Here is a 4001-nt window from a genome sequence, read left to right as displayed (position 1 = left end):
GCATAAAAAAAATATCAACTATTGCAAATAAAAAAAAATATTTTCTATAACATCTTCTTTAAATGGCAAATAAATTGAAAATCATGAAAGCCTTAATAGCAAGGCAGACATGACTAAACAATGAGCATATCCCAAACCCAATCAACTATTTCAAAAAAATACAGGACAGCAACCCTTTTTTTTACTCGAAGCCAAAACCTTAAAAAGAATTAAATACGGCAATGTGCAGTTAAAATAATTTGCCATGTATTATAGTATTTGGCCAATTTAAGTCAAACATTCTTCGCCCTTTGAACCAAATTGTTTTGTGTTTTAATAAGAGAATGCGGCGCACATTTAATCGAAAAGGAAAGTATTCACATGCCTGTCTTCCACACCTACTCATTCAGTATTGAGGCACACACAAAAGAATTTCCTTTGATTTATTGCCATCCCTAATCTCTAATGCCTAAAATATTTTTAGTTCCTCATCCTGCCCACTGAAAGCCAATTTGGAAGCAAAAATATGAGTTTAACACTGAAAATGTTATTTCCGTGCCCTTCGCCTCTGTGCAAAAAGTTGGCTTAATGTTTGGGGTTTTCCGGCAGGCTAACACTTACGTTTAAACGCGTTTATATGTTCATGTTTTTATTTGATTTTTATTAATATTCCAAAAATCAAAGTTTAGTATCCCTTTTAAATTTTTTTTTTTTATGAGTTATTTATACTTTTGAACTACAGTTTACTGCACGCACATCAGCGAAACACAAATCTTTATGAAGTTTGTTGAAAATTAAACATATTTCGCCAACTCTTAAAGTTTAAATCATTTTTTCCTTTCATACGTGGTTTTCGCCTGCCAATTTCTTGACCCTCATCCTTGCCGTTTAGTGTCTTGTTTTAAGTGTTTTTTGGACCAGATATCATACTTGTATCTTGTGTGCATGGATTGACCGTTGTCAATAGATTTCAATGTGGTTCACACACATATGAAATAAAACCTTTGAAGAACAGATGTGTTTTATTAAACTTCATAAAACAAGAAGATTTAGTGTAGAAACTTCGATTTGTTTTTCTTTTAATATAAAAATTTAATTTTTAATTTAAAAATTTGAAGCATATAAAAACTTTTTGATTGTTTGTTAACTTTTATTAAGCGAAAACTTTATTCAAAGAAAAACTTTATATAATTTTTAGTTATTATCAATCTTTAACACATTACACATGAAGCTTTTCATATTTATGCATAGAAAGGTTTAGAAACATTTATATGAGGTGAGACTGTCACTTGAAAGCACACTAATTATTATATTAATTCAAATGCTTACAAATCTATATATAAAAATCAATTAAATAAAATAATTTTCAAGCAAAAATATTTCAATGCACATCACTATAAATTCAACATATTTATTTATTTTTATTGAAACTGAAACTTCTAAAACTGAGCACTAACCTTATGCATAAAATATAAGAGCATGAAATATAAATAAGTTTTCAACTGAGCTCACATCTTTATAAAAATGTTTGCAATTGCTGAGTTAATTATGTTAAGCCATTTATCATTTGGCTCGGTGGGGTAGCATATTGACATTTATGAAAGAGAATATTTTGGTTGTAACATATATAAAATCTCGATTTTCAAAACAGTTTCATAAACTTTAATCAGAACAATTTTATATATATGTGGATAATATTCAAATTATTAGATTCACAATACGCTATCTACATTTATAATATATAATTTTGTTACGTACTAAAAATGAATGGTCTACAGCATAGGTTAATACAAACGTCATGGAGTAAAAAATATGAACCACCTCAAATCTTGTTTGAAATTCCCAATATTATTAGGAACTCTCTTGATGAAGGCAAAATTGGGTAAAATACGTATAGGAATATACAAAACATATTGTTCGAAATAAAAGTTAAAATCCTTAAAAACAAAACACCTCAAATCATTTTGAAAGCCGATATTCAAAAAAAAAAGTTAATCACATCTGATAGGTGGGATATTAAAGTGATCTTTTTTTTTAAGTTCATGATGAAGAATGGAACGATCACTTCGGAAGTGTGCTGTTTCTAAAACTTGAAACTGAAAGGTTTCCTCAACTACCACTTGAGCAAAAATTATGAAGTATGCTTCACTTAAGCAAAAAACACCAAGATAGAAGTTATGCAACTCGACAAAATCTTTCTTAGTTTGATGGCATGTACTGATTATTACTTGCTCCGATCTTTACAAAATTTATTGCACATCCTATTTTATTTAATCACACTTACTTAATCCTATTCTCAAATTGATGAAGTCGAAAATCATTTGACTTAGTCTTATGCTAACAAAGAACAAACATTTTTTGAGCTTGAAATCATTCCTTCTTCTTTTTCTTCTTCTTCTTCTTTCATCCTTGTCTCCCAGTGGAGCATAGGGCCTCTACCATATTTTTATATCGGATTCGGTTATTTCATTCGCGGCATATATCACTCCAGGAATAGTTCGCTAATTTTTCTTCAATTGTACTTCTCCAAGTTTTAGCTGGTGCTCCAGGTTGGCGGCTGCCTTGAGGATTCCATCTCATTGCTTGACGTGCAATGTTTCCATTGGGTTCGCGGAGATTGTGGCCTATCCAGCGCCATTTACGTCTTCTTAGCTCCATAGTAGCATATGATTAATTCGTAACGGCCCATAGGTTGGTGTTTGTAATGCGGTTGGGCCATCATATTTTTAATATTTGTCGTAAACATTTGTTCACAGAAGTTTGTATTTTTGTATCAATCTCTCTTGTTCTTTTCCAAGTCTCACAGGCATAGAATAGTACAGACTTTACATTGGAGTTGTAAATACGAATTTTTGTACGAGTGGAGATTTGGTTAGAGCGCCACACAACACGCAATATGCCAAATGCAGATTTGGCTTTCATTAAACGAGATTCAATGTCTTCGTCCACACCACTCTTAGTTGCGACTATGCTACCTAGATAATTAAATTTATCCACGTATTCCACAGCTTCTTCTTTCATTTTAATAACTGGCGAAGAGTTTGAGCTGCATACTTTTGTTTCGAGTTTTTCGAAAAGAATAAAAAAAAGTATTTTCTTTTTTTTTTATTAATCTTTATTTAATTTTTGTATTTTTATTACGCTTTAAACTTATTTGCTATTAAACTTATTTTTCTACCTTTCACGATTAACACTCAGAGACAGACTACTCGCTTTCTGGCTTGCACTCGCCACTTATGTTAATCATTTTGTCTATATTGCATATTTGGTCATTTGCTTGTAAGTTTATTATTTGCTAAATAATTCCAAAGAATTGTTTTGCAATTTTGGTAAATTAATTAGAATTATTAAAGTTTATTGGCCCAAATAATTGTATTGCAATTTTGGTAAATTAATTAGGTTTTAAAGTTTATTGGCCGAAAGAATTGTTTTGCAATTCTTTTATTGGCATGTGCCGGAATTGTAACAGACTTAGTGGTCATATTATATTAAGGGGTATTAATATAACACTGTATCCGCCAGCCATTACTTTTGTCTTGTTTCAATTAATCTCTAGGCCGGCAACTGCTGCATTTATCCTAAGTGCTTCAATATTTTCTTGTAAGTCTCTGATGTTATGACTGCGTATTCCACGTCTTCCAGTTGCATAAACGGGTTCCATTTGATACCTTTGTTTGTTGCCTTTTAAAGACGCTCGCATCACTTCGTCCAAAAATCATTCCACTGCCAGAAAATATATTAGACCAGAAAGGACAATATATAACACAATAAAGTATTTACTCAATACTCAGTATTTACAATTTACTCAATCGTACTACACTTTCAGAAGAAGAAAACGAAATTACCCCTCCAACATTTATATATTTATTATTAATAATAAATATTAAATAATTGTATCAAAAAATAAATTCTTTTAAACAAAAACGTTTATGACATTCCTTTAAATGAAACTTATGAATTTTTCTAAGTACTTTAAATATGTATACAAAATTAGACAGGAAATCGATTTTTTACATAACATT

Source organism: Teleopsis dalmanni, chromosome 1, assembly GCF_002237135.1.
Source record: "Teleopsis dalmanni isolate 2A chromosome 1, ASM223713v2, whole genome shotgun sequence".
Classification (NCBI taxonomy): Eukaryota; Metazoa; Arthropoda; class Insecta; order Diptera; family Diopsidae; genus Teleopsis; species Teleopsis dalmanni.
Note: the sequence above shows the minus strand (reverse complement) of the source record.